Source organism: Crotalus tigris, unplaced genomic scaffold, assembly GCF_016545835.1.
Source record: "Crotalus tigris isolate CLP2741 ecotype Arizona unplaced genomic scaffold, ASM1654583v1 scf7180000018975.1359446, whole genome shotgun sequence".
In the NCBI taxonomy this organism is placed as follows: domain Eukaryota; kingdom Metazoa; phylum Chordata; class Lepidosauria; order Squamata; family Viperidae; genus Crotalus; species Crotalus tigris.
The window spans coordinates 307,278-326,236 of record NW_024097306.1 but is presented as its reverse complement, the minus strand read 5'-3'; positions in this window follow the sequence as shown (position 1 = coordinate 326,236).

Genomic DNA, 18,959 nt, shown 5'->3' with positions numbered 1-18,959 from the left:
TATGATCTTTTTTGCCACGGTTGTTAAGAGAATCAGTGCAGCTAAGTGGATCTTTGTTGTTAAACAAATCTGGCTTCCCCACTGATTTTGTTTGTTGGAAGCCAGCTGGGAAGGTTGCAAATGGTGATCACATGATCCCAGGACACCATTGTAAATACATGCCTGTTGCCAAGCCCCTGAATTTTGTTCACATGATCTGGGGATATTGCAATGGTTATAAGTGTGATTGCTGCTCTTAAACCCTGATGGCGCAGTGGTTAGAATATAGTATTTCAGGCAAACTCTAATCACAGCCTGGAGTTTAAGATTGACTCAGCCTTCCATCCTTCTGATGTTGGTAAAATGAGAAAAGATTTGGAGGAGGTAAGAAGTCTCCCAGGCTCCAGGTGTTAAAATTCAAAGATCAGGAAACATTTTAAATGAAGACATTTTAAACCAGATCTACAATGTAGGATTTATGAAGAGGTTTTACTGTATTCTGAGACCAGAAATAAATACGTCAATAAACTTATTGTGTGTCATCAATACAGGTTCCTCTTAGTGACCACATAGATTGGCATTCTCCAGGATCAGAGGCCCTTCCGGTCTTCCATTAGTGCACTCATTGCCACTGTAACTGGTCCATCTACCTTGCTGCTAGTCTTTTTTCCCCCATCTTCCCTAGCTTTACTGTAGTAGACACTTCTCCATAGAGTTAGGACTTTACAGAAGGTTAATTTCAGCCTGGTCATTTATGACTCAAGTGATTTGTTTGATGATCTGTGGGTTTGTTTCCTTGGCTGTCCATTATATTCCCAGGAATCTTCTCCAAAACCCAAGTTCAAATAATGTTCCTATCCTGCTCCCTCTTCAAAGTCCAGTTTACATTTCCATAGATTGTCGCAGAGAATGGCATAATTCTGATTTTTGTAAATATAGACACATGCTGGCATCTGAATATTTTTACCATAGTTTTCCTTGCTATTTTACCGTGTTCCAATTTGTGATGTATTTCATGATTTCTGGTTCCTAAAAGGCAAAAGCTATCCACCATTCACTACTTTAACTGTCAGTTCTATCTAGCCTGTTGTCATTAGTTCAGTCATTAGCTTAGTCTCATTTTTTTTAAGTATGCTCCGTGGGTTTCATTATTAGAGCTTGCAAATCATTTGCATTTTCATTCTGAGCTATCAGAATATTATCACATCATAGCACAAGTTATCGATGTTTCTTTTTCTAATTTTAAAACCATACTTCCAATCCATTCAGGTTTCCTTAATATATATTCAATGAATAAGTTCAATAAATAAGGGGTGAGTATACAAATTTATCTCATTCCTTTGCCAACCTGGAATCAGCCTGTTTCACCATGTTCTGTCTAGACTGTGGCTTCCTGTTCTGTGTAGAGGTTTCATATGAGAACAAGATATTCTGTGATTTCCATTTTCCTAAGGACATTCCACAACTTGACATGATTGGCACAATCAAAAGCTTTTCTATAATGAATGAAGCATATGTTGACTTCTTTTTGGTATTCTTTGGATTTCTCAATTATCCAGCATGTATCAGCAATAATGTCTCATGTTCTTTGGCCTTTTCTAAAACTGGCTTGAACATCTGGCATCTTCCTCCCCATGTAGGGCTCTAAATCTGCATTGGATGATGCTAAGCATTATTTTCTTAGGATGTGAAATTAAGTATATTGGTCCATTTATTTCATCTTGTACTGTGTTGAGCATAATTTTAATAGTTATGTTTCTTTTTTCTTTTTTTCTTTCGCTCTTTCAAATCAGTCTTGCTCCTGGCAACTGCCTGAATAAGTCTCTGCAGTTCTCTTAGCAATTTTTTTTCCAGAAGTAGTTTCCTGTTGCCTCATTCATGAACAGCTTGCCTTCAGAAGTTGTAGGTGCTTCATCACTGGAGGTTTTTAAGAAAAGACTGGACAGCCACCTATCTGAAATGGTAAGGTCTTCTTCCTGAGCAGGGGGTTGGACTAGAAGACCTCCAAGGTCCCTTCCAACTCTATTCTGATTCAGAATAGAATTACCGGTAAGAAAGAAGAATTGGCCCAGGGTCACCTGGCCAGCTTTCTGACCAAGGTAAAAGTAGAACTCACCTTTCCCAGCATTAGAGCTTTTCCAGAGAATTAGATCTTGCATAATGTGTCTGAAATAAGATAATTTGAGCCTGGTCATCGTAGCCTTTCTCAGCTGGGCTTCCACTAACACCTAGAGTTTCATAAGAGGTCACTAGCGGTCCCCCAGGAGATTAAGATTGAAAAAAAAAATAGCACTGTTTAATGCTATAATTCATACTGATGGGAATTTTTACCCCTCAGGATTCAGTTGCTGGTCTATTATTTTATTGCAAAAAGTATAAATTATGTCTTGTGTAAGTTAGAAGTGAATTGTTTTGTGAAATTTAACATTTTTTTTACAACTTGTATGGAGACCTGAAAATTAAAAAGAGTTCCTCCAGGGCAAAAAATTTGAGAAAGGTTGCATAATGAGATGTCTTTAGCCTACAAGAACTTGTGATTTTTTTTCATTTTAACTTGTTGCAAAATCTTCAGTTTTTTATTGCAACAAATGGATCCCTCTGTGGAAAACCCTCTCTACTGTGAACTTGGTATAAAAAAATGGGCAGAAATACAAATACCTTATCTTGAATCCAAAGGGCAGCTTAGATTAGTCTTCAATCCTAGCAAATATATATTTAGAATTTTTTTTAATCAAATAGATTTCAATTAAGGATTTCCCTCTGTCATACAAGAAACAGGAAGATGCAGAGATGCAATAGGATAGCTTGGACAATCTCCTAGTGGATTACTATGTTTATTTACACACTATATAATTTGCCTGAAAAAATAAAGAATAATTTTGGTACATACTGAGAAACAAAAAGATGGAACAAAAAGTCTGTGATGCCTCAGAAAAATATGATGCAAGATTTAGGATGTGCTAGAATCAGAGTTGGAAAAAGCCAAATAGACCATTAAGCCCATCCCCTTGCTTGGTATAGTAATTCAAATTAAAACATATCAGGCTGATGGCAGTGAAGCCTCTACTTCAGGGGTGTCAAACTGCCAGCCCATGGGCCAGATGCGTCACGTGGAAGCTGCCCCCACCCCATTGCCGGCAATGGCAAAACTGTCCAGATACGTTGCATGACGTCACATGACATCGCGAATTTGACATGTCTGTTCTACTTGTACATATCAATCAAAGAGCAGTCCAACATCTCTAAGCAGTTGATTCCATGGCTGAAATGCTCTTGCTGGTAGAAAGTTTGTTTTTTTAAAAAAAAAATTATTGTTTTTTTAATATTAACAAAAAGTATTTAAGACACACTGTAGTGTTTGGGTAAACAAACATTCCAAAGTAAAAAAAAAACATAGATAAACCCCTCAACTTAATACATTCACTGTCATCTCTCTATTTCCCACAAATAACATAATAAATTTAATAAATTCCATTTCTAACTTAACTTTCTATTACTACTCAACCTGTTTTAAAACTTTATCAAGTTACAATTACCATAACCAAATATTGTTTTACATCAACAAATTATTACTTCAATAATTATTACTTCAATTATTACTCTATGGTAGAAAGTTTTTTAATAACATCCCAAACCAATAAATTTAGCAAGGAGCCAAAACCCAGACAAAAGATAACTTTTCCCCTCCATCTCTTTTTTTTTCCTTTACTTTCCATTCTCTCATGAATTCTATTCATTAATCTATTAATATTTTAGCATTTTTTTATTTTATATATATTTTATAATATTGCTCCCTTGGAGGACAACTGATTGGTAAAAACTTGCATTAAGTTTTAAATAGGATTGCCATTTCTATTCTTGATGCCTAAACATACCTTGGCAACTTTTTTTTTTTTTTTTGGCCAAGTCTTCATAATGTTGTCTTTATGTCAACCCCAATTCATACTTGAAACAATTGTAGAGGCCCAGAGAGATTACTGTACTTGGCAGAAATAAGGAAGAACTGTTACATAAGCAAAGAGAGGTGAAACATCCTGAAGACCTAGGAGACAAGATAATATTTGGCAGAATCTTTGGCTCCTCCCTAGTTCAATAAGAAGGCGGGGTTAGGGTCATCTAATCTTCAGGCTTGATTCAGAAATCCAGAGTCTGCAGTTTCTGAAGTGATTTACTGTGAAGGACACTTCCATTTTTCTACCTCGTTCTAATGTTGTTTGAAAATGTTCTTGGTATTTCTTTCCATGATGTGTTTCAGTTTAATTTACTGTTGCAGCTGAAAATATTGGGGTTCAGTAAACTGTTTAATTCATTGTTAAGTGCCTTTCCGTGATTCTGATGCCTCCCTAGCTGTCCATATTTCCAAATCTGAAAAATCTATTTGGAGGTGTTCTGTCATGATGCTTTCCCCGAAAACATAATTGAATTGTTGACGTGACAAAGATGACTGGGCAAAAAAAATATCCAGTGTTCATACATATTCTGTGACATCTCATTAATTAAACAAGTGCAAGAGCATCAAACTCCGTTCATGAACATTCAACTATTATGGAATAATTTGCCCTCTTGTACTGTATAAAGACCATTACTTTCAAATGTTAAATTTGGGATCTGTCCCTGTTTCGTTGTGTTGTTATGGTTTATATTGTTTCCTATTTGTTCTGTGGTGTTTTTATTTTTTTGCCTACTGCTCAGAGTTATTTGGCATACAAATGTGATAAATAATTTACCAAACTTCTCTTCAGAAAAAAAATTCCAAAAGCAAAATCTTTCCTCAAATGGAAGAAAAGTAATGCAGACACACACACACACCCGATATTGGTATTCATTTTGTTTCATTTCATGTTTTTGTTCTTCCATTTAAAATTGGTTATTGTAAATATTCCAGGAGGCTTGGTTTGCTGAAAATATAGAAAAGGTACTGTTTAAAAAAGTTTATAATTATTTTGACCTAGCTATGATGCACCTAGCTATATACAGTAAATTATTTGGCATGCTTAAAGTATGACTAGAAAATAAACAGCCTTTTTAATTTACAAAACTGCCAGAACTTTCTCTCCCCCCCCCCAGTTTTTTTTATTACCTGAGAAGAATATGTGATTATTTTCCAGTCCAGTGTAGGCATATCTTATCAGCCTGTGAGACATGATGTTCGCCAGATTTCTCAAAGAATAATGTGGGTTTTTTTACCAACTGGTGTTTCAATTGCAGTGTTTGCTTTGCATATTCCTTTTGATTCTTTCTTCCCTCTCTCTTAAACTTCTTTATGCACAAACTCTTGTGTAAATGCTATCCTGTATATCCAATCTATTCATATAGAAAAAAGTCCCTTGATTTCAATGAAATGTTAATTGCTGAAGACCAACAGTCAATGAATCTTACATGCAATCAATCTATAAAACAATCTGTTTGGTTGATTTGTTCAGGCAGATGAATTCAGGGCTGGAAAAAGCAGATAAGTGAGTGACAGATACAAACTCAAGCGTACAGTTTCTTGTTGGAAAGTTTGTCTTTGCTTTAAAGGAGACGCCTTCAGGGATCATGTACTTTGAATTCCCTACAAATTTTGTGTCATCTTAGGTTGACCAACTCTGGAAGAACATATTAACCTCCTCTTGTGATTTTTAGCAAACCATTCTAATTTAGCAAGTAATTAAGGGTCACATGTAGGATAAAGAGTTGGATAATCTTGGATTATGCACAGGAAGCTTTGTTTCCAAGGTAACCTCAGCAGAGGGGGGGGGGTATTAATGCCGAGGTCGGTCAGTTAATGAACTGGGAATAGTGAGTACTACAAAACATGTTAGAAACAGGCGGAAATAATAATTGCATGACCATTAAACGATTTGATAATGGGAAACAAAGACTGCTGTTACAAAAAAAAAAAAAAAACACTGTCCACAAAAGATTTCAGTCCAAGGGGAGAGATCTGCTGAGATAGGTCAAGGGAAACTGAAAACAGACAGAAAAAAAGAGTTAATATTTTGCAATCAAGTTTCTTTATTCTTCATTCTTTGTACACAGATTTCACAAGTCTATAGGTATGGCAATTGGGGGAAGAAATGGACTTACGTTAGCTATTGTCTCTGACCAAAAATCCTCCCATTTTTGTCCAGAAACTTCGGATAATAATTGTTTAAAGACAGGCCATTCGCTTTAGGTAAGTTTAAGCAAGGTGACCAGTGTTTTGAGAGTAGCTATGCTACGTCTATGGTAGTAACATTGCTTATATATTTATATTTATATATATATATATATTTGACGATGTCAAATGTATTTGACGAAAGCTTGGTGGATTAATTTCTATTTTTGATAGATATTCTCTTGGTGATCATTATTTTGACTGTGTGTGTGTGTGTGTGTGTGTGTGTGTGTGTGTTTTCTGAGGTTTTCGCGGCTGTTTGTATGTAGGTCTTTGGTTGTTCGGGTTTTCTCCCGCGTAAAATTGGAAGTGTCTTGGCGACGTTTCAATGAAGTCCCATTCGTCATCTTCAGGCTGGTGCTTTCAGCTTCGTGCTTCGAGGAGCAATGTGTGGTCTTAGCTGTTTCTTCCTGTTTCTTCCCCACTGGCAGTTAAAAGGAAGAAACAGCTAAGACCACACAATACTCCTCGAAGCACGAAGCTGAAAGCATCAGCCTGAAGATGACGAATGGGACTTCGTCGAAATGTCGCCAAGACACTTCCAATTTTACGCGGGAGAAAACCCGAACAACCAAAGACCTATATATATATATATATAACAGTTAGATTATGATAATCCTTAGGGAATCTTACAAAGCGGATTCTAATCCATGTGAGCTTATATCAAAATAACTGTGTTAAGACTTAATATGTCCTAAGACAATGTTGCTTTCATTGATAGATTCATTGGCCTGAGAATGAGTTTATCTAGTTCTCAATGGGATGGCTTGCTTTCAGAAGTTGTACGAACCCCATCACCGGAGGCTTTAAGAAGAGACTGGACAGCCACTTGTCTGAAATAGTATAGGGTTTCCTGCTTGAGCAGGGGGTTGGACTAGAAGACCTCCAAGGTCCCTTCCAACTCTGTTATTCTATTAGTTGTCAGAATCAATGTTTTCATTGATTTGATCACTATAAATGGTTTCTATATTGTACCACAAATTAAATATTTTAAGATGCCTTGTGGAGAGTAAGAAGCAATTTCAATTCTGCCTGTAGAAAACTAGTATGGTAGGAGCATAAGAGATAGTAAGGCAATATTCATGCATACGTCGATATATGTCATGATACATCACGTGACGTGATTGAATTTGACACCCGTGATGTAAACTTTGTTTTTATTAAATTTCTTAGCTGAAAAGATTCTAACTTGACCAGCTTGTGTATACTGTATAAGAAAACAGGGTTTTCTTATTTTAAAAAGAACTTCGAGAAATCAGATGTTCAGAAGAGGCAGTTTAAGTGTTGATTTGACAAATTGATTTATTCTACGACCGTATTTTGTCATAACTTATTTAGAACGTACACTAATATTGTAAGGATAATTTTAAAGTATTCTGAAAAATAAAGTCTGAAAATATAAGATTGGTATTTTGGCAATGTTGTGAAATGTAATTTTTGAAAAGGAAAAACTCGGACACCTTTTATAAGCAGGAATATTATATTTATTTGTAATGTGATTTTTTTTCCTCTTAAAAATTGGTGGATTGTTTTATGATTCTTCCTGCCACAGTTTTTCATAAAGTTCTCAGAGCTTTACCTGAAAGCCTGGTCTATCACAGCTATAAAAATGCTTTGAGACATTGTAATGCAAATTCTGCCTCTTTTGTACTTGTATTGTAACATCATAGGAAAGTCTGTAAGCAGTGAAGCTTGTGGTGTGAGGTCATGACACGCACAGTTTATAGAAAAACGTAGCTTGTTGTGGACACTCCTGCAGTGACAATATTTTGACCTGGATTGTTTTCCTTCTACTTATCCTTATGTCAATTTAATGTTTCTTAAAGGAAAATATTATCTCCTTTTCCTTGAGAAAGTGAACTGAAACAGGAAAGACTGCCATCTAAAAGCTGAACCAAGCAAATTCATTTTGATTCTAAATTCACAGTCACCAAGAAATAAAATATGTGGACTTCAACTCCATCTAGGTTTATCTAATTCACACTTTGAAGAATAATACATTATTTCTTGCAGGTTGCCTTTCCCAACCTCCCAGATGTGCTGAATCTCAACTTCTTCAAGGGAAAGAGGATGAATTTTGACTTCCATAATTAGTTTATATTACCTACATAGTTTAGCAGATGCCAAGTTGTTTTAAAGCATAACTGATTTGAATATTGAACAATTAAATAATTAAAGCTGTAGACCATAGGAGACAAAGATTTAACTAACTATTAGAACAAGTTCTTAGTCCAGTTTTCTCAAATCGTTATTAGAGAACATGGTGGTTTTGAAGTGTGATGCAAAAGAAAGTTTACATGAAATAATTATTTCTTTAAATGTATTCTGGTTCTGCAGTTTTTTAAAGAATTTTTTGCTGCCAAAAATAGAGCCAGGGAGTAAGAATCTTAATAGAGTTTGTATGCAGGAGGTCCAAAATATTTACTATTCTAGTTAAAGCAGAGGTAGGTAGCCTGTGCCTTCAGTATGAGTACAGATGATTCAGATCATCTCCCTGTTCAAACTTTTTGAAAAATGGTTTTAATCCTTTAAAATTAAGAATTTGGCCTGTTGCAACACTAATGCTAACTAACACTAGTGCTATAGAATCATCTTTATTTCCAAGAATGCCTCTACTCCTCATGTAGGTTCCCAAGTATTTTTAGAAAGCAAGACTGATGGGTAGTTTTTTACCTGCCCAGAAAGAAGACAAAGTTAAAGTGAGCCGAGGTGGCGGCAGTTAGAGTGCAGTACTGCAGGCCACTTTAGCTGACTGTGTTCAGCAGGTCAGCGGTTCAAATCTCACCGGCTCAAGGTTGACTCAGCCTTTTAAATATATATACATTGCTTACTGGTGTACACCGCTTAGAGAGTGCTCGCACTTAAAGCGGTATATAAGTCTCAGAAATAAATAAATAAATAAATAAAAAACACCGTGAGCCTACATGAAACAGAATCAGCCATTCATTTTCAAGATACAGTACTGAGTATTTGGTCGCTACCTCTATGGCCATGACAATAGTTTCTGCAAATCTTCAAGCCTTCCTCACCCAACTTGCAAGCCATCTACTGAGAGGGCTCATGGCATGTCACAATTTCTCATAGGGGCAACAGTCCTACATTAAATGATCTTCAGGATACAGATGACAAAGAGAGAAGACTGCAAGTTGGATTACACAGTTTTATGAGTTTACCCTGTATGTTGTTCACTGATACAGCTGAATCCATTACAATCTGCACAGATTTAGGGTGCTGCAGGTTTGTCCATCTAATACAGTATGTCCTACATGCTTCCAGCTCTCTCCTTTTCCAACTGGAAAGGAATCACAGATACACAAAGAGAGTTAAAATCTGAAAATGTCTTCCCCATTTTACTATCAGTACTGTATATCTTACCTCATGAAATTTAAGGGAAAGATTCGTATTAGTTGTTTCTTACTGAAAAGATATGTAATATTTTCTGCATTCTACAAAAGAAATGTGGCTGGTAGAACAAATAATTATCAAAACAAGAACCTTCTCCTGCCTATCAGTTAAGTACCAATAAAGGATAATATTGTAGCTCAAGGTTGAAATGAGGAGACTTTGGTGCTCTCTGAGTTTGGTTGTTTTCCTGTAGATATTTCAATACCCAAAGTAGGTAATGCAAGTCACAGCACTGATGATGTCACTTTGTTTGGGAAATGAAAAGTCTGTAAGAAAACAACCAAACAGAGCATCAAGGACCCCTCATATAGCAGCAGTTAGAGTGGCGCAGCAGTTAGGTGGCGCAGCAGTTAGAGTGCAGTACTGCAGGCCACTTTAGCTGACTGTGTTCAGCAGGTCAGCGGTTCAAATCTCACCAGCTCAAGGTTGACTCAGCCTTCCATCCTTCCGGGGTAGATAAAATGAGGACCCAGATTGTTGGGGGCAATGTAAATATATATATATACATTGCTTACTGGTGTACACCGCTTAGAGAGTGCTTGCACTTAAAGCGATATATAAGCCTCATAAATAAATAAATAAACAAATAAATAAATAAATATGAGTGAAGTTCATCAGCTCTATCTTTCTGCCCAAAGGTTCTTCAAGGGAAAGAGAAGATATATCCTTCCAATGACCCTCATTCTTCCGGGTCCACAGTGTGGTTCTCTTCAGCAACAGTTCAACTGATTTATGCAGAGAAAAAGCTACATAACCCTTCATATCCTCCCAGCTCGTCATGCAATTGGAGCGTGCTGGGAATTGCAAATCATAGGTGGCCCAGACCTAGGCTATAGCATGTTCCTCTTTCCTTTTTTTTTTTTTTTTAAAAAAAAGGGAAATAGTATAGATGTGTTTTAAATACATACACGCACAACATATATTATTTAGATTCTTAGCCGTTAGTTCACACTATCAATACTCAGTAAATGTTAATATTCTATTACTTGTGTCGTAGATAATAGGGCGGTATACAGTAGTGCTTTGAATTTTATTCCAACAAAGTGCTTTGGATCATGGACTGTTCATAGTCACAACCATGGGGACATAAGAATGGATGCACTACTTGTGACACACCACTTCATATCACTTGCAAATTTTGGTATCAGAATTTTGGGTCTGTCTAATGGAACCGAATGGCGGGAGATTAGGATAGAAAAAGGAAGCGTTTTTTTTCCTACATGCATGGTTAAATTAAGGAATCTGCTGCTCCATATTAGCTGTATTATTGGAGCTGCTAACTTTGAAAGGTAGTAAACATATGCAGGAATAGCCGAACACAGGGGTCTTCAAACTTGGCCCTTTTATGACTTGTGAACTTCAACTCCCAGAATTCCTTTGCCTGGATGAGGAATTCTGGGAGTTGAAGTCCGTAAGTCATAAAAGGGCCAAGTTTGAAGACCTCTGGCCTAACATCATGGTTGCTATGTATTGGCTCCAGTCACAGTTCTGAAAGAACATAGGTTAGAACAGTGGTTCTCAACCTTTCTAATGCCGCGACCCCATAATACAGTTCCCCATGTTGTGGTGACCCCCAACCACTTATACATCACCGGGTGCCAGGGGCGTGGCCAAAGAAAAGGGGGAAAAAATGGCGGACAGCCCTGTTTGGCGACCCCCGTGAAATGGTCGTTCGACCCCAAATGGGGTCCCGACCCACAGGTTGAGAACCACTGGGTTAGAAGATGTTCAGGTTGAGTTTTTGGCTTTGTCAAGGCATTGAATGGCTGTTGTGAAAATCATATTCTAAGTAATTTTTTAGTTTGATCCAGCACAGCTCTTCTACTGGTCTTATTTAATTACAATGAAAATGTCAAGATACTCTGGCTTTAAAACTTTTCTTATATTTCACCACCATAAATGTAACTTGCTTCTTCGGTTTCTGGTCAGAGTACCCCACCTGGTGGTCTGACGTTCCCTCTGCATCGTCATTTCAAATGAGAGAGCTGACAGTGGAAAGGAAAGGAGCTGGTATTTAAAGACACTGAGCACATTTAGCAAGTCTTCAGCAGGTCAACAGCTAGGTTGAACATGAACCAGCACAAAAAGTTTATTAGACAATGTCACCAGTTTGCTCCTGTATACATAAGCGGTTGTACGCAAAGCCAATGTGAGCATGCACCACTTGGTATGTATGGAAAATTTTCTGTGTCTGGATTCATGCTTTCAGATGAACAAGGTTCACAATTTTATCTAGACAAAAGCCTTTACTTAATGCAGGTGAATTGTTGCATGCAGTGAACGTCAGATGGGACCAATTCAGTTTGCTGTTAACTGCTTTTTAAAAAAATCATAAATTTGCAAAACAGACCTAAAGTAGTCGGCTGAATTTGTAGTGGAGGGATTTAGAGCTTTCATTTAAATCCTGTCTGTTTCAACAGGGCAGGTACTATGGGATCAATTATTTCCATATGCAATCCTTTTCTATTAACAATAGAATAATTTTCTTTTTTTTTCTGACGAGCCCCTTTCCTTCCATTCCAAAAAGGGATTTGATTTTCTTATAACAGATTGCTCCGCTTAGTAAATGATTCCTCTTTAGCATGGAATCCTTTTAAAACCAGTTTTAATATTAACAGTGCTGCCCACTATGTACGCATAAAGATATTTGTGTCAAAATGAAACACCAACTTTGCTCATGATCACTTAAAACAAGATTTGAGCCACACAAGCTTGGACATCTTGGAGACTCTTTGACCACTGGTAGCTGGGAAGTTGAGAATCTTATCAAGCCAGTGACCTGGAATGAACCCTGAAAAACTATGGAACAACCCAGCCTTTGAACTCTGACTTTCGGAGGGCAGCCATGAGAAGCTATTCTAATGATCCATCAGATACTTCTATCTTATCCTTTATAATGTCTGAAAGAACAGAACACAAATGCAATTACAGATAACCATCTATGTTTCTATACCATTATAAAGTATATTGTATTGGGCTACAGTGAGACTCAGGCCCAGTAAAATAAAAAAAAAAACATAAGAAATAATGGGTGGAAGCTTTTAAAGAGAGATCCGACCTAGAAGTGAGACGTTTTCTGACAGAATGATTAATCAGTGGAACAGCTTCCCTGGAGTTATGGATGCTCCATCACTAGAGGTTTTCAAGAATAGTCTAGACCAGGGGCAGGCAACCTTGGCCCTTTTATGACTCGTGGACTTCAACTCCCAGAATTCCTGGCTCAGGAATTCTGGGAATTGAAATCCACGAGTCATAAAAGAGCCAAGGTTGCCTGCCCCTGGTCTAGATAGCCATTTGACCTGGTTGGTATAAAATCTCCTGCCTTCAGCAGGGGGTTAGATTAGATCAGGGGTCCCTAACCCCCGGGCTGCAGCCCATTCACAACTGGGCCACACAAGCGGTGGGCAAGTGTGCCTGTGTGCACAGCTCCATTTGTGTGAGAGGCAGGTGTGCTCGCTTGTGTGCGAAGCTCCATTTGTGTGGAGCTATCCCCTACCGCCTCTGCTGCCAGTCCATAAAGCTAGAAAGGTTGGGATCACTGGACTAGATGATCTCTGAGGTCACCTTCAGCCCCATAAATCTATGTTTTATTTTCTAGATATTGAGCTATGGAGAAACCCTTGTTTTGTGGGTGTGAGATTATTTGATGGTGACCGATTATTTCTTTATATTTATAAAGCCATTCAGGGTTATGTGGCATAACATGGTGGTTTTGGAGATTGGGAGATCCCAAATGGGATCCTGCTCATGGTTGTTAAGTGATTCATCACAGGATTGACTAATTTTATGACCTTTTTTGTTGTGGTCATTAGGACTTTGCTTGTCAAGAAACTGGCTGGGAAGGTCTTAAATGGCGATCATATGATCCTGGCACACTGCACCATCATTAATTCATCCCAGTTGCCATGTGCCTGAATTGTGATTATGTGACTGCAGGGATGTTGTAATGGTCATAAGGGTGAGAACTAGCCATGTCATTTTTTCGGACACTGTTGTAATTTCCAACACTCAATAAATGAATGGTTGTGGACTACCTGTATTTTATGAATCTGCAGCTGAGATTGGGTAAATTTGTGCATATTGTTTTGGCAATTTAAACAACATATAAATTGACTTAATAAAGATAAATTACAATAAAGCATCATTAATTTTTTGGAATCTTTCGGGAGTAAAATTTGGGTAACTTTCTGAAGTCACCAGCATTGGGAGAGAGCTTGAGTTACAATAATCAGGAAAAAAGAAACAGTCTTTTAAGAGCACAGCACAAATGTATTTTTAGTAACATTGCACTTGCAAACAAGGCAAGCCTTAGCAGACAGTATCCACTGCATAAATCATCTCTTTTCCACATTCTTTGTGTACATTCTAAACCTTTCTAAATGAACTTTATAATTATAATTACAGTTCACATCCCTTTTCAATTATGCAGCAATCACTTAACAGAATGAGGCCTGAATTGATTACTTTCAGATTGATAAATGGGATAAAGAATGGCTGGAGTGTATTTTTGACTACTCCACAGCAAGAATTTGTTTGAAGTTATCAAATTTTAATCACACTGCCTGGAAAAACTCATGCACCCTGCCCTACAAGGCTACATTATCTACTTGTACATTTGTATACTTCTGGTGCTTGAAAGCTTTCCTGTTTCAACAAGCCTGTTAATTTACTGTTATATAATATAGCCACCATGTCTGACTTGCATAAACCCAAATGGGCTCTACAATGGGATGCATTTCTTTGCTGGCATCTACTAATTTGCAGCCCAAATATAAATGGTCCTATTATATAGAGTACTCAGATGTGGATAAGTTTGTTTCACCACATTTTAAACCTTTTCCTTTGGGCCTAGTGCATGGAGAGAAGATTATGAATGTTAGCAGTTAGTCTGCAAGGATGGTTATAAAAAAGTCAAGATGATGGCCATAATGGTGCTATCAAAGCCTTGCCCTTTGTGTGTGTGTGTGAGAGAGAGCATCACATGAATGATGCAATTAAAAAATAGCAGGCCTTTGATTGTATGGCTGCAACCATCATCATGACTTTTTTGAACCTCCTGTAGTCACCAATATGACTTGACAGTCATTTGTCTGAAATGGAATAAGGTCTCCTGCTTGAGCAGGAGGGTGGACTAGAAAACCTCCAAGGTTCCTTCCAACACTGATGATATTCTGTCTTCTATGATCAAATCCGTACTGTCCAGGGATTGTGCGAATATTAGTCTAAGCCATCTGCAGGCTCCTGTGTAATGGAAAGATGGCTTAGTATTAACCAATTCCTCTGTTAGAGCATGCTAGCATTTTTTTTAGTTTTGTTTTAGTGGCCTAGTTCTTTGAAACTTCAGACTTGCTGCTGCCAGCCGCTCCTGCTGCTTTGTAGCTAATGCCTTGGATTAACCTCTATTTACATCAGTTAATTGTAATTTGTTCATAATCATTTACTGCTCCCCTCTCCATTCTCAAGGAAATCCTCAATTTTCATGACAATTAGAAAAGAAAGCAAAAGCACAAGCTTGAAGAGAATCTGGAGACAGCCAGCCCTCAATTCAGACTGAATAGGCTAGAAATTACCCAGTAAACATTTAGCTAGATCCTGGCTGTTGGCCAGCATGCTGTCACTGCCAAACTAGCACATAAGAAAGATCTCTTTAAAGGAGAATTGCTTCTCAGTAAAAATCAAATCAATCTTGGACGCTGTACAGTTGATATGGAGGGAGATAAATAAAAGTTATTATGCCAGATAATGGATATTTAGGTCCAATTGTATAATTCTTTAGTTCAGGGTAAATCCTGCTGAACTCAACGAGGTTATTTCTGAGAAGACTCACTGTTATTTAATTCCTGGGTTACTTTGCTCTCAGTGATACAAATAGGACAAACAACCGATAAAGTTCTCAACACAACTCATATAAATACTTTACTAAAATGCAAGAATATGAATGATCCCACATTCTAACATAATCCTGGCTGTGTAAATACCAGCATACAAGAAGCAGCTGTGCAGACTGTATTTTAATCCAAATGTATCAAAAAATCTTTATCAAGAGAAATCCATGTTGCTCCTTTAGCAAGGCTAAATAAATAAACAAATAAATAAATACACTAATCCTGGAGCAAACAGTAAAAAGCCAAACATGAAAACTCACATATTTATCAGGGAATATTTTGACTCATTCTCCAGAAAGACCTTACCCACTGATAACCCCTATCTGCACACCACTATTGTTGTTGTTGTTAATTGCGAAGTCGTGTCCGACCCATCGCGACCCCATGGACAATGTTCCTCCAGGTCTTCCTGTCCTTTACCATCTTCTGGAGTCCTCAAGGCACGCCACTATTATTTCTACCTAAAACCAGTTCCTCTAACCTGATCTCCTCTGTTTGGTAGGAATTCCAGAAGACGTAGTTCCATATTCCTGGAAAACCCAGTTGCAGAGGATAGTTAAAGCCACGTTTCTAATCTTGGTCACTGGTTGGGGAATTCTGGGAGTTGAAGTCCAGATGTCTTCAAATGACCAAGGTTCAGAAACACTGTGTTAAAGAATTATTGCTGTTTAGTGATTCAGTTGCTTCCTAATATTTGTATCCAATGTCCATTATTTGTCAGGGCAGCCTGTCTGTACTCTATTGGCTTCTTTGGGTTCTTGTAAGTTTACTCTTACAAGGGTAGGGGGGGGGAGGTTAAATTGCCTTTCACTTTTTCAAGCATCAGAGTCTTCTCCAATGACACTTGCCTTTGGATTTTGTGTCCAAAATATTTAAGCTTTAGCTTCATTACAAGGGATTCTAGTGAGAAGTTGAGTTGAACTTCATCTGATACTGAGTGACTTGCCCTTCTTGGAATTCACAGTATTTTGAACTATTTTCTTCAAAAGCATCGTTTTGGCAGTGTTCAGTATTTTTGATGGTCCAGCATTCATTACTGTATTAAAACTGAAGAAACCATGGTCTTGACAATATGGATCTGTTATCAGCGTGATGTCCATGCTCTTCCATGTTTTAGATCTTTGTGTTTTAGAAGTTTATTTCACTGCTGTGATTTTTTTTTTTTTTTTTTTAGGCCTCGGGAGATCAAATTTGCAACTCCACCTACTTGCATTGGCTTTGCATTACCTGTTGAAGGGTGGGAAGGAAGTGTTTTGTAATATTCAGAGATCCATTTTTATACTCTTTCATCTTCATTAAGAAATCCTGTAAGTCTTCCCCCTTCCAGCCATCAAAGTCATACCATCAGCATATATGGTCATAATATTTCTCCCAGTAATTTTAATTCCAATTTCTGTTTATTTCTTTCATGGATACAATCAGAGAGTCATAGGTTTTTCAGAAGACAAGTGAAGACACTTTGCTCATTTTTAATTCAGGTGAAATTTTTTTTTGCTTCAGCCACACCTTTCCTGCCTCTATGTGCTTTAGCCCTGCTGAGAAATGTTAACACCTGAAGTCTTTAAAACCAAAAGAAGCCAGAGATGACAAATATTTGCATCAAAACAATTTAAATAGAAATAAAACATCTCAGCATTGGATAGGGAAGCATTTTGCTTAAGATTGTTGAGTCTAATCATAGGGACTATTAGCAGAGAATAGTATGGATAAACTACCGTATTGCACTCTACATGGAGCTCCCTTTGAAGACAGCTCAGGAACTTGAAATGGTTCAAAAAGCGCCAGGCAAGATGAACAGTGATGTCTGTTGCAGTCACAGTACTGGTAACCAAGTTATTTTCAGGTCCAATTTAAAGTACTAGACAAGATTCAGCTGAGGTTGGTTAGGGACCCTGATTTCCTCTTAAAAGCAGAAAGCTAAAGTGCCTGTTTTTCCATTTGCAGAAAAACATTGGGAAAGGCTTCATGTAGGTGGATAAAAGCACTATTCCTCTTTTAGGGAAAGGCCTTTCCATAGTAGAGTAGAGGCATTCAAGAGAGCAAACAGGCTCTTGTGATGCCTTTTAGGCAGCCAAGAGGGAAAGTTCTCCAAAGTTCATTTATGAGATGACAGAGGAGATGATCCACTTTTAAGACTTCATCTTCCAGTATTCCCCAGCCAGCATGATGGACATATACTCTCAGAATTCTGGGAGCAAACAGGCTGTCTGCAGAATTCTGGGAGTTGAAGTCCACTTATGTTAAAGTTGCCAGGGTAGAGAAAACACGGTTGCAGGCAAGAAGCTACCTTGAACCCAGTCAGGGCTTTGCGCCTCCATTTGAACCCCAGAATCAAAATTCTTTAGTTATTCCTTCTCAAGGCCATGAGAAAGCGCCTGACACCTCTGCTCACCCTTCTCTCGTTGCACACGTGCACATACACTTTTCCCGGGCTACACCCAAGAATTTTTTCCCCCTTGCCCTCCCTTCTTAGGCCTCTCCCCCCTTTCTGATTTAAACCCTCATTAACCTCCCCACGATCTGCCTCCCTCGGTTTGCAAAGCTCAGGGAGCCCTCTAATTCCGCCCCCTCCCCTCCCCCGCAACCCCCAATTAGCACCTCATCAGCTTCAATTAGAGGAGACAAAGGCCGGGTAAAGATAACTGGGAATGGGCGGCGGGGGGGGGGGAGCGGGCAGGAGAGCATGTAATGGCTTAAGACAGCCGGGGCCGTTCCCTGGGGGAAGAGCGGAGCCTGATCGCCGGGCTTTCTTTCCTTTGGAGGGGTTTCGGGCACTTTGGCTGGGAAGCCGGGCCTCCCGGGAGTCTGGCCGGCCCTCATTCAGCGCCTACCCTGCTTGCAGGGCTAAACAAGCCCACATTGTGCGCGCCGCGCTCCCTGGGCCGAGAAGCCCCGCTTGCTGCGCCCGGTGAAAGGGCGGCTTTAGGCTCATTAAGTGTCCTCCTTGCAGTGTCTTCTAATTACAGGCAGAGGCCAACAATGTAGTTTTTCTCCCGACGAGAGTTCTTTGGAACAGTTAATTTGGTGACTGTACCAAATGCCTTTAAACATTAATTAGGGTGGAAGGAACACTAATTTCCTGTCCCCGTTGGCCTCCCCCTTGTTTTCACATAGGCTTGGATGAGTCTCCATAATGAAATTACCTCATTAAGGCCTTTATTCTTGCACAGTAACTCATTCAAGATCTCCCCTTTAGGTTTTAATTTGATGCTGTCAAAAGCGGGAGGAAAAAGCTTGCGTTGGTTTGATTAGAGAGGTTTTTTTTTTTCCCCTCCTCCCCTGTTTTCGGTCCCACTAACTCTCCATCCAACGAGTGGGCATATTTAAATTATTAGGATGGCAAGTAGTGACTTATAATTGGATACAAGCAGCACTTCAGAGAATAGGAAAGGCTTTCAAAGGCTTGCCTATGGGGTCTGTAGCTATTAACTGCATCCACGGTTGGTGTACAGGGTGTCTCCTGTGCTGAAATTAACTACCTGAGCAGGCATGAAACAGATTGCTGGTATTGATAAATAACTCTTAAATGGAGTTTCAATTAAGCCTGCGGC